We start from the raw sequence: 12,788 nt of genomic DNA, 5'->3' as shown, positions 1-12,788 counted from the left end.
CTTTGTGCAAGCTCTGGGTGTTGGTGATTGACAGGGAAACCCGGCATGCTACATTCCATGGGGTTGTAAAGAGTGAGACACCACTGTATGACTGAAACGAACTGAAGGAAGCATCTTAAAATAAGTATGGTTAATGAGAAAGTGTGAAGTATCTACAGCTTTTGATATAGATTACAGAGCAAGATTCTAAAAATTTTCTCTTTTCTGGAACTTGTTTGAGATATCAACACACATTAATGTTGCATATTTCCACTAAGATATCTGAATAATCATTTAAAATTAAAGGCCTGATAAGAATGTGAGAGGTATATGTATTGACTATTAAGTAGCAACTTTTCCTTTCAGTTCAGTTCAGCTCAGTCGCTCAGTCATGTCCAACTCTTTGGGACCCCATGAATTGCAGCACGCCAGGCCTCCTTGTCCATCACCAAATCCCGGAGTTCACCCAGACCCACGTCCATCGAGTCAGTGATAACATCCAGCCATCTCATTCTCTGTCGTCCCCTTCTCCTCCTGCCCCCAATCCCTCCCAGCATCAGAGTCTTTTCCAATGAGTTAACTCTTCACATGAGGTGGCCAAAGTATTGGAGTTTCAGCTTTAGCATCAGTCTTTCCAACAAACACCCAGGACTGATCTCTTTAGAATGAACTGGTTGGATCTCCTTGCAGTCCAAGGGACTCTCAAGAGTCTTCTCCAATACCACAGTTCAAAAGCATCAATTCTTCGGCGCTCAGCTTTCTTCACAGTCCAAATCTCACATTCATACATGACCACTGGAAAAACCATAGCCTTGACTAGACGGACCTTTGTTGGCAAAGTAATGTCTCTGCTTTTGAATATGCTATCTAGGTTGGTCATAACTTTCCTTCCAAAGAGTAAGCGTCTTAATTTCATGGCTGCAATCACCATCTGCCGTGATTTTGGAGCCCCCAAAAGTAAAGTCTGACACTGTTTCCACTGTTTCCCATCTATTTCCCATGAAGTGATGGGACCAGATGCCATGATCTTCGTTTTCTGAATGTTGAGCTTTAAGCCAACTTTTTCACTCTCTCTTTCACTTTCATCAAGAGGCTTTTGAGTTCCTCTTCACTTTCTGCCATAAGGGTGGTGTCATCTGCATATCTGAGGTTATTGATATTTCTCCCAGCAATCTTGATTCCAGCTTGTGCTTCTTCCAGCCCAGCATTGCTCATGATGTACTCTGCATAGAAGTTAAATAAGCAGGGTGACAATACACAGCCTTGACATACTCCTTTTCTTATTTGGAACCAGTCTGTTGTTCCATGTCCAGTTCTAACTGTTGCTTCCTGACCTGCATATAGGTTTCTCAAGTGGCAGGTCAGGTGGTCTGGTATTCCCATCTCTTTCAGAATTTTCCACAGTCTATTGTGATCCACACAGTCAAGGGCTTTGGCATAGTCCCTCCCTCATTGTCTTCCCGCTGCAGCCCTGAAACCATCATACAGGTAGTAAGCTTACATAAGTATAAGTAGGGGGTATGAGTGGAGTAACCAACTGATAGACAGCTGAGTCACTATGATTTAGAAATTTCTCCTACAAATAATTTCTTGCTGAAATGTGTTATTTTGCTATATTATTTATATTTGCTGTGTTGATAATATTTATCTCCAGTTCCAGGTGAAGATGGCAACATAGGAACATTCTGAAATCACTTTCTCCACAACATGCCATATCTACAGCTACATATGGAGGAATTTCCTCTTAAAACAAAACACCTAAAAACTAGCTATGGAGTTCCTATACATAGAGCAATGGAAACAGTGACTGACTTTTTCACAGGAAACTAATCAAACTGATCACATGGACCACAGCCTTGTCTAACTCAGTGAAAATATGAGCCATGACGTGCAGGGCCACCCAAGACAGGTCATGTTGGAGAGTTCTGACAAAATGTGATCAACTGGAAAAGGGAATGGCAAACCACTTCAGTATTCATGCCTTGAGAATTCCATGAACAGTATGAAAAGGCAAAAAGATAGGACACGGAAAGATGAACTTCCCATGTTGGTAGGTGCCCAATATCCTACTGGAGAAGAGTGGAGAAATAACTTCAGAAAGAATGAAGAGACGGAACAAAACAAAAACAAGTCCCAGTTGTGGATGTGACTGGTGACGGAGGTAAAGTCCGAAGCTGTAAAGAGCAATATTGCATAGGAACCTGGAATGTTAGGTTCATGAATCAAGGCAAACTGGAAGAGGTCAAACAAGAGATGACAAGAGTGAACATCAAGATTTTAGGAATCAGAGAATTAAAATGGACTGGAATAGGCAAATTTAATTCAGATAACCATTGTACCTACTACTGTGGGCAAGAATCCCTTAAAGAAATGGAGTAGCCCTCATAGTCAACAAAACAGTCTGATATGCAGTAATTGGGTGCAGTCTCAAAAATGACAGAATGATCTCTGTTCATTACCAAGGCAAGCTATTCAATATCTCAGTAATTCAAGTCTATATCCCAACTAGTGATGCTGAAGAAATTGAAGTTCAACAGTTCTATGAAGACCTACAAGACCTCCTAGAACTAACACCCAAGAAAGATGTCCTTTTCATCATAGGGGACTGAAATGCAAACAGAGGAAGTCAAGAGATACCTGGAGCAACAGACAAGTTAGGCCTTGGAGTACAAAATGAAGCGGGGCAAAGGCTAACAGTTATGCCAAGAGAACGCACCAGTCATAGCAAACACACTCTTCTAACAACACAAAAGAAGACTTGACACATGGACATCACCAGATGGCTAGTACTTAAATCAGATTGATTATATTCTTTGCAGCCAAAGATGGAGAAGCTCTATACAGTCAGTAAAAACAAGATGGGGAGCTGACTATGGATCAGATCATAAATTTCTTATTGCAAAATTCAGACTTATAGAAGAAAGAAGGGGAAACCACTAGACCATTCAGGTATGACCTAAATCAATTCCCTTACAATTATACAGTGGAAGTGACAAATAGATTCAAGGGATTGGATCTGATAGAGTCGCTGAAGAACTATGGATGGAGTTCATGACATTGTACAGGAGGCAGGGATGAAAACCATACCCAAGAAAAAGAAATGCAAAAAGGCAAAATGGTTGTCTAAGGAGGCCTTACAAATAGCTGAGAAAAGAAAAACTAAAGACAAAGAAGAAAAAGATAGATATACCCATTTGATTGCAGAATTCCAAACAATAGCAAGAGAGATAAGGCAGACTTCCTAAGGGATTAGTGCAAAGAAACAGAGGAAAACAATAGAATGGGAAAGATCAGAGATCTCTTAGAGAAAATTAGAAATACCAAGGGAAATTTTCATGCAAAGATGGGCTCAAAAAAGAGCAGAAATGGTATGGACCTAACAGAAGTAGAACAGATAAAGAAGAGGTGGCAAGAATACACAGAAAAACTATACAAAAAAGACCTTAATGACCCAGATAACCATGATGGTGTGATCATGCACTAGACCCAGACATCCTGGAATGTGAAGTCAAGTGGGTCTTCGGAAGCATGACTACAAACAAAGTTAGTGGAGGTGATGGAATTTCCAGGTGAGCTATTTCAAACCCTAAAGATGACACTGTGAAAGTGTTGCACTCAATATGCCCACAAATTTGGAAAACTCAGTTGTGGCCACAGGCCTGGAAAAGGTCAGTTTTCATTCCAATCCCAAAGAAAGGCAATGCCAAAGAATGCTCAAACTACTGTACAGTTGCACTCAAATCTCACACGCTAGTAAAGTAATGCTCAAAATTCTCTAAGCCAGGCTTCAACAGTACGTGAACCGTGAACTTCCAGATGTTCAAGTTGAATTTAGAAAAGGCAGAGGAACCAGAGATCAAATTGCCAACATCCAGTGGATCATCGAAAAAGCAAGAGAATACCAGAAAAACATCTACTTCTGATTTGTTGACTACATTGAAGTTTTGACTGTGAGGATCACAACAAGCTGTGGAAAATTCTTCAATTGATGGGAATACCAGATCACCTTACCTGCCTCCTGTGAAATCTGTATGCAAGTCAAGAAGCAACAGTTAGAATTAGACATGGAACAACAGACTGGTTCCAAAATGGGAAAGGAGTACGTCAAGGGTGTATATTGTCACCCTGCTTATTTAACTTATATGCAGAGTAAATCATGTGAAATGCCAAGCTGGATGAAGCACAAGCTGGAATCAAGTTTGCTGAGAGAAATATCAATAATCTCAGATACGCAGATGACACCACCCTTATGACAGAAAACGAAGAGGAAATAAAGAGCCTCTTGATGAAAGTGAAAGAATAGAGTGAAAAAGCTGGCTTAAAACTCAACATTCAAAACATGAAGATCATGGCATCTGGTCCCATTACTTCATGGCAAATAGGTGGGGAAACAATGGAAATAGTGAGAGATTTTATTTTTGGGGGGCTCCAAAGTCACTTCAGATGGTGACTGCAGCCATGAAATTTAAAAGATGTTTGCTCCTTGGAAGAAAAGCTATGATCAACCTAGACAGCATATTAAAAGGCAGAGAAAAGGTCCATCTAGTCAAAGCTATGGTTTTTCCAGGAGTTACATATGAATGTGAGAGTTGGACCATAAAGAAAGCTGAGTGCCGAAGAACTGATGCTTTTGAACTGTGGTGTTGGATAAGCCTCTTGAGAGTCCTTTGGACTGCAAGGATATCAAACCAGTCAATCCTAAAGAAATCCATCCTGAATATTCATTGGAAAGATTGATGCTGAAGCTCCAGTAGTTTGGCCACCTAATATGAAGAACTGATTTCTTGGAAAAGACTGTGATTCTGGGAAAGATTGAAGGCAGGAGGAGAAGGGGACAGCAGAGAATGAGATGGGTGGATGGTATCATCCACTCAATGAACATGAGTTTGAGCAAGCCCTGGGAGTTGATGATGGGCATGGAAGCCTGGTGTGCTGCAGTCCATGGGTTCACAAAGAGTCAGAAATGACTGAGTGACTAAACTTAACTGATACATAGAGCAAATGAGAAAAATCCAACAATAAGTAGGTAGCACAGGCTGAGACATAATTTTGCCATAAACCCAACACCTAGCACAGCTATCAACATTCAGGAAGAAATGTAAAACTCACAGCTGCTTCCTAAGGAGCAAAGAATATGACTTTACATTTGGGCACCCTAAGTTTTAAGATCTACAGCTGAGCAATGAGCCCCCTGAACATACAGCTTTCTAAGTCAATGGGTCTTGCATCCACAAGACCCACAAAGGTATAACAAACTGAGAAATGACTCTTAAAGGGCTCACATGTGCAGATTCACCTGCCCCAGGGCCAGGTACAAAAGCAGCAGAACAAGACGCTCCCAGAATGCATATGTAAGAGGCTCAATTGCTAACCTTAAAATGTCAGACTGTGTGGCAGGCATCTCATTTCACACAAACACAGACCTGCTGGGGAGAGAGGGTTGCAACACCATCTTCACACTCTTGTTCTGCCTTGTTCTAGCAAGCAGCAGCCACCTCCCCTGCCCCACCTTGGACACCATGCTATGCTCCCCCTCTGCCTCACTCCAGCCAGCGGGTGCCAATTGCACATTCTCCCTCCGCAGTGCTATGGAGAACCAGTATCTCTCAGTTCAGTTCAGTCACTCAGTCATGTCCGACTCTTTGCGACCCCATGGACCGCAGCACACCAGGCTTCCCTGTCTATCACCAACTCCCGGAGCTTACTCAAACTCATGTCCATTGAGTTGGTGATGCCATCCAACCTCTGTCGTCCCCTTCTCCTCCCACTTTCAATCTTTCACAGCATCAGAATCTTTTCCAATAAGTCAGTTCTTTGCATCAAGTGGCCAAAGTATTGGAGTTTCAGCTTCAGCATCAGTCCTTCCAATGAATATTCAGGACTGATTTCCTTTAGGATGGATTGGTTGGATCCCCGGCAGTCCAAGGGACTCTCAAGAGTCTTCTCCAACACCACAGTTCAAAAGCATCAATTCTTCGGCGCTCAGCTTTCTTTATAGTCCAACTCTCACATCCATACATAACCACTGGAAAAAACCATAGCTTTGACTAGATGGACTTTTGTTGGCAAAGTTTCTCAGAGGGAGACTTTACACAGATTTGGTGATTTGAATTTTACATCTGGTGCTCTGGATTTGGAGAGTGCTTCCCAGGGGATAGCTCTTGATTGCCTGGCTCTAGAGGCCAGTGGTTTTTGTTTCTCTCATGTGACTATAACATTTGAACTGACAGCTCCTGGCAGACTGCCATGCCAATGACATTGCATATTCAACAGATTGAAAAACTCCTATTCTTTCTATTGAAGAGACCTCTCTGCCTGATCTGGAGCTTTGATCTCAGGGACAGACTTCAGGATTAGCATTTATCTAGAGGGCTGTGGAACATAAGCTGGCAAATACCATCTCTGTGCTCTCATTCTGCCTCACTATACCTCACCAGTATCCTTCAGAAAAGAACTATTTTCCTTTTCTGGAGCCCTGATTTTTGCAAGTGCCATCCAAGGCACACGTCTAGAACACTTGTCTTTGCAGGCCAAAAGGGCATAAAACTATGATCACACTAGATAATATAAATGTGCACAATTTATACCAGAATATATAATCAGGCATACAAAAAGAGTGAAATAATTCCATTTGCAGCCACATAGATGGACCTAGAGATTATCATACTAAGAGAAGTAAGTCAGAGAAAGAGAATTGTAATATAGACTCACAGAGAAAAAAACAACTTATGGTTACCAAAGGAGAAAGAGGGGAGGAATAAACTGGGAATCTGGGATTAATAGATACATGATGCTATACATAAAATTAACAAAAAGTACCTACTCTATAGCACAGGGAACTATATTCAATATCTTATAATAACTTACAATGGCAATGAATCTGAAAAATAATATGTGTGTGTGCTTAAATCTTTTGCTGTATACCTGAAATATTGTAACTTCTGTCGAACCATAAAAATTCTGAATTTTGAACAATTTTGAGAAAGAAGAACAAAGCTGGAGGCATCATACACCCTGATTCCAAACTATATTACAAAGCAAAATAGGATGTTATTAGCATAAAAACAGATACATATTAATGGAACAGACTAGAGACTGCAGCAATAAACCTATGCATATATGGTCGATAATTTACAACAAAGTAAATACATAACAGGGAAAGAATAATCTCTTCAAAAATGTTGGTGCAAAAACTGGACAGCCACATGTAAATAACTGACACTGGACCACCATCTTATACCATACACAAAAATTAACACAAAATGCACTGAAGACTTGAATGTTAGGCCTGGAATCATACAACTCTTGCAAAAAAACATATGCAGTAAGCTCTTTGACAACAATCTTAATTTTTTTTTCAAATTTTGCAACAATAGGAAAACAAATAGGTCTACATCAAATTCAGAAGTTTCAGCAGAGTAAAGTAAACCAATAAAATAAAAAGACTAACTATAGAATAGGAGAAAATATTTGTAAATCATGTATTTGATAAGAGGCTAATATGTGAAATACATAAAGAATAAAAAATTCTTAACGAATAGAAAAAAAAAACAATCTGGTTAAACAATTGAAAGAAGATCTGAATAGGTATTTTTCAAATAAATATATACAAATGGCCTAACAGGTAATTGAACTGCAAATCACAACCACAATGAGATACCACTGCACACTTATTAGAATGGCTGCCATTAAAAAGACAAGAAATAGCAAGTGTTGATATGGAGAAAAGGAAACCCTTGTGCACTGTTGTTGGGAATGTAAATTGGAGCACACAACATGGAAAAACAGCAGAAGTTCTTCAAAAAATTAAAAATATCATAAGATTCAGGAATTCTACATCTGGGCATTTTTTGAAGAAAACATAAACACTAATTTTGAAAGATATATGCATTCCCCATATTGCTGCAGCATTACTGATGAAAGCCAAGATCTGGAAACAACTCAAGTGTTCACTGAGGAATGGAAGGACAGAGAAATTGTGATAGATAGACAAACACAATGGAATATTATTACGTCATAAAAAGTGACATATTGCCATTTGTGATGACATGAACAAACCCTGAGAGCATTGTGCTAATTGAAGTAAGTCAAAGAGAGAAAGACAAACATGGTATGATCTCATTCATATACAGAATCCAAAAGAAAAAAAAATCAAGCTCATAAATACAGAAAATACATTGGTGGTTGCCAGAGGCAAGGGGTGGGCACAGGTGAAGTCAGGAAAGGAAGTCAAAAAGTATGAACCTTCAGTTATAAAATAAGCCTTGAACGTGTACGACATGATGACTCTAGTTAGTAATACTGTATTGCACATTTGAAAGCTGCTAAGACGATCAACAGTGAACAGTATGAAAAGGCAAAATGATAGGATACTGAAAGAGGAACTCCCCAGGTCGGTAGGTGCCCAGTATGCTACTGGAGATCAGTGGAGAAATAACTCCAGAAAGAATGAAGGGATGGAGCCAAAGCAAAAACAATACCCAGTTGTGGATGTGACTGGTGATAGAAGCAAGGTCCTATGCTGTAAAGAACAATACTGCATAGGACCGGAATGTTAGGTCCATGAATCAAGGCAGATTGGAAGTGGTCAAACAGGAGATGGCAAGAGTGAACGTCGACATTCTAGGAATCAGCGAACTAAAATGGACTGGAATGGGTGAATTTAATTCAGATGACCATTGTATCTACTACTGCGGGCAGGAATCCCTTAGAAGAAATGGAGTAGCCATCATGGTCAACAAAAGAGTCCAAAATGCAGTACTTGGATGCGATCTAAAAAACGACAGAATGATCTCTGTTCGTTTCCAAGGCAAACCATTCAATATCACAGTAATCCAAGTCTATGCCCCAACCAATAACGATGAAGAAGCTGAAGTTGAACAGTTCTATAAAGACCTACAGACCTTTTAGAACTAACACCCAAAAAAGATGTCCTTTTCATTATAGGGGACTGGAATGAAAAGTAGGAAGTCAAGAAACACCTGGAGTAACAGGCAAATTTGGCATTGGAATACAGAATGAAGCAGGGCAAAGACTAATAGAGTTTTGCCAAGAAAACACACTGGTCATAGCAAACACCCTCTTCTAACAACACAAGAGAAGACTCTACACATGGACATCACCAGACGGTCAACACTAATTCAGACTGATTATATTCTTTGCAGCCAAAGATGGAGAAGCTCTATACAGTCAACAAAAACAAGACCAGGAGCTGACTGTGGCTCAGATCATGAACTTCTTATTGCCAAATTCAGACTGAAATTGAAGAAAGTAGGGAAAACCACTAGACCATTCAGGTATGACCTAAATCAAATCCTTTATGATTATACAGTGGAAGTGAGAAATAGATTTAAGGGATTAGATCTGATAGAGTGCCTGATGAACTATGGAATGAAGTTTGTGACATTGTACAGGAGACAGGGATCAAGACCATCCCCATGGAAAAGAAATGCAAAAAAGCAAAATGGCTGTCTGAGGAGGCCTTACAAATAGCTGTGAAAAGAAGAGAAGTGAAAAGCAAAGGAGAAAAGGAAAGATATAAGCATCTGAATGCAGAGTTCCAAAGAATAGCAAGAAGAGATAAGAAAGCCTTCCTCAGTGATCAATGCAAAGAAATAGAGGAAAACAGAATGGGAAAGACTAGAGATCTCTTCAAGAAAATCAGAGATACCAAGGGAACATTTCATGCAAAGATGGGCTCAATAAAGGATAGAAATGGTACAGACCTAACAGAAGCAGAAGATATTAAGAAGAGGTGGCAAGAGTACACAGAAGAACTGTACAAAAAAGATCTTCACGACCCAGATAATAATAATGGTGTGATCGCTCACCTAGAGCCAGACACCCTGGAATGTGAAGTCAAGTGGGCCTTAGGAAGCATCACTATGAACAAAGCTAGTGGAGGTGATGGAATTCCAGTTGAACTATTCCAAATCCTGAAAGACGATGCTGTGAAAGTGCTGCACTCAATATGCCAGCAAATTTGGAAAACTTAGCAGTGGTCACAGGACTGGAAAAGGTCAGTTTTCATTCTGATCTCAAAAAAGGCAATGCCAAAGAATGCTCAAACTACTGCACAATTGCACTCATCTCACATGCTAGTAAAGTAATGCTCAAAATTCTCCAAGCCAGGCTTCAGCAATATGTGAACCGTGAACTTCCAGATGTTCAAACTGGTTTTAGAAAAGACAGAGGAACCAGAGATCAAATTGCCAACATCCACTGGATCATTGAAAACGCACAGGAGTTCCAGAAAAACATCTATTTCTGCTTTATTGACTATGCCAAAGCCTTTGACTGTGTGGATCACAATAAACTGTGGAAAATTCTGAAAGAGATGGGAATACCAGACCACCTGATCTGCCTCTTGAGAAACCTGTATACAGGTCAGGAAGCAACAGTTAGAACTGGACATGGAACAACAGACTGGTTCCAAATACGAAAAGGTGTACGTCAAGGCTGTATATTGTCACTCTGCTTATTTAACTTATATGCAGAGTACATCACGAGAAACGCTGGGCTGGAAGAAGCACAAGCTGGAATCAAGATTGCTGGAAGAAATACAAATAAGCTCAGATATGCAGATGACACCACCGTTATGGCAGAAAGTGAAGAGGAACTAAAAAGCCTCTTGATGAAGGTGAAAGAGGAGAGTGAAAAAGTTGGCTTAAAGCTCAACATTCAGAAAACGAAGATCATGGCATCTGGTCCCATCAACTTAATGGGAAATAGACAGGGAAACAGTGTCAGACTTTATTTTTTGGGGCTCCAAAATCACTTCAGATGGTGACTGCAGCCATGAAATTAAAAGACGCTTACTCCTTGGAAGGAAAGTTATGACCAACCTAGACAGCATATTCAAAAGCAGAGACATTACTTTGCCAACAAAGGTCCGTCTAGTCAAGGCTATGTTTTTTCCAGTCGTCAAGTATGGATGTGAGAGTTGGACTGTGAAGAAGGCTGGGCGCCGAAGAATTGATGCTTTTGAACTGTGGTGTTGGAGAAGACTCTTGAGAGTCCTTTGGATTGCAAGGAGATCCAACCAGTCCATTCTGAAGGAGATCAGCCCTGGGATTTCTTTGGAAGGAATGATGCTAAAGCTGAAACTCCAGTACTTTGGCCACCTCATGTAAAGAGTTGACTCATTGGAAAAGACTCTGATGCTGGGAGGGATTGAGGGCAGGAGGAGAAGGGGATGATAGAGGATCAAATGGCTGGATGGCATCACTGACTCGATGGATGTGAGTCTGAGTGAACTCCAGGAGTTGGTGATGGACAGGGAGGCCTGGCGTGCTGCGATTCATGGGGTCGCAAAGAGTCGGACACGACTGACCGACTAATCTGATCTGATCTGATCTGAAAGAGGTATCCTGGGCTTCCCTGGTGATTCAGTGGTAAAGAATCTGCCTGCAATGCAGGAGACCCAGGTTCGATACTTGGGTCAAGAAGATCCCCTGGGGAGGACATGACAACCACTCCAGTATTCTTGCCTGAAGAGAGGAGCGTGGCAGGTTATAGTGCATAGGGTCGCAAAGGGTTGGACACGACTGAAGCGTCTTAGTATGCACGCACACACAGAGGTGTCCCATTTGTCCGCTGTCACTAACAAGTAAAAAACAAAAACTAAGCTGTCCATCAGGTCACTAGTTGTCTACAGCTATGGCCATACTTGTCCCTGTGTCTCTCCAATACAACAATAAAAGGGTAGAATTCGACCCCAAGCACTTCCAGTATTTCAGACTCACTTGCTCCTCAAGCATATGCCTCAGGATTCATGTACATGAGGCTTTCATCCTGCGTGCATCCTTTCTTGTTTGTAAACCTAGCACATCTCTCTCCCCTAATTTCTCACTGAGCATTTTTATATTAATTTTAAAACTATACTACTCAACCATCTAAAGTTTGGGAATTTTTTAGTTTGAAGACCACTGGGAGAGTGCCTAGACATGTTCTTGGAAGACACTGTTGCATCAAGGTAATTCTTTACACAACTTTATTGTTTTTATGTTAGAATCAAAAAATGTGTTTGTTTATTGGAAATAATTTAGCATGCAAAATATGAAGAAAATATTCAACAGATTTGCTAAAAAAAAAAAAAAACCTACAAGTACCATATGCTGTATAAGGCCCAGATGGTACATAAGTTTCTTTGAACATCTATTTGATAGTAGTTGCCCAAAATCAATTGGTTGAGAAAGACTTAAGCTAGTTGAGAAAAAGAAATAGATAGTTCAAGATCTGTGTAGACCAAAGGCCATGAACAGTTAGCAAAAGTCTATCATGAGAAAAGATAAGTGAGAAAATTCATGTAACCCTAGGGGAAGAAAAAATCCCTAAACATAACTATAAATGAGCAACTTGATGTCTGGCTTTAACCACTGACATCATTAAATGGAATAAACATTTATGGTCATCAGTTGAAACTGTCACATTATAGAAATAAAAAAAGTTCAGTATAGTAATAATAGAGTTCAGTTCAGTTCAGTCGCTCAGTCGTGTCTGACTCTTTGTGATCCCATGAACCGCAGCATGCCAGGCCTCCCTGTTCATCATCAACACCCAGAGTCTACCCAAACCCATGTCCATCCAGTTGGTGAGGCCATCCAACCATCTCATCCTCTGTCATCCCTTCTCCCCCAGCCTTCAATCTTTCCCAGCATCAGGGACTTTTCCAATGAGTCAGCTCTTCCCATCAGGTAGCCAAAGTATTGGAGTTTCAGCTTCAACATCAGTCCTTCCAATGAACACCCAAGACTGATCTTCTTTAGGATGGAGTGCTTGGATCTCCTTGCAGTCCAAGGGACTCTCAA

The sequence above is a fragment of the Bubalus kerabau genome, chromosome 8 (genome assembly GCF_029407905.1).
Source record: "Bubalus kerabau isolate K-KA32 ecotype Philippines breed swamp buffalo chromosome 8, PCC_UOA_SB_1v2, whole genome shotgun sequence".
Lineage (NCBI taxonomy): Eukaryota > Metazoa > Chordata > Mammalia > Artiodactyla > Bovidae > Bubalus > Bubalus kerabau.
Note: the sequence above shows the minus strand (reverse complement) of the source record.